Below are 569 nucleotides of genomic sequence, written 5' to 3'. Positions count from 1 at the left end.
AGATTTCGGCTTCGGTCGGTAGATTTCGGCTTCGTTCGGTAGACTTCGGCTCTGTTTGTAGTCATTCCGGTCATTCGTCGCAGTCGAGATCAGTCCAATGGGCCACGGCTATAGGGCCAGACGTTCGTGGTTCGGGGTCGGGCACATCCAGGTTGCTGGATGATCGTCATTATCGTTTCAATAGTGAGCCGTGCGGGTAATCGACAATCGACCAGTCAACTGATTCAATTTATCAACGTCGGCATTGATATAGTCGTTTTTAAAACGTTTTGTGTAGTCGCGTGTGGGTTATGTGCTTAAGAATTTGAAATAATATCCTGCGCATTTATTATGAAGAAATCGTCTGTCTGAAGGTATTGTCTTTATTCAGTAATCATAACACCATTTACGGATGTTGTACACTCTGAAATAACCCATGTTTTCTTTCTTTTACTGAAGTATAACTGTACTAAATTTCCAGTCTTATCTAATATTATTTATTACATTCAAGCCTTACGGTTTCGGACGACCATTGCCTTTTTTTATCGCTTTGTTCACAAAGATAAGTGATCCATGAATAGTTCATCCAA

This window comes from Ceratina calcarata, unplaced genomic scaffold (genome assembly GCF_001652005.2).
Source record: "Ceratina calcarata isolate Rehan_Ccalc_2016 unplaced genomic scaffold, ASM165200v1 scaffold359.2, whole genome shotgun sequence".
In the NCBI taxonomy this organism is placed as follows: Eukaryota; Metazoa; Arthropoda; class Insecta; order Hymenoptera; family Apidae; genus Ceratina; species Ceratina calcarata.
Note: the sequence above shows the minus strand (reverse complement) of the source record.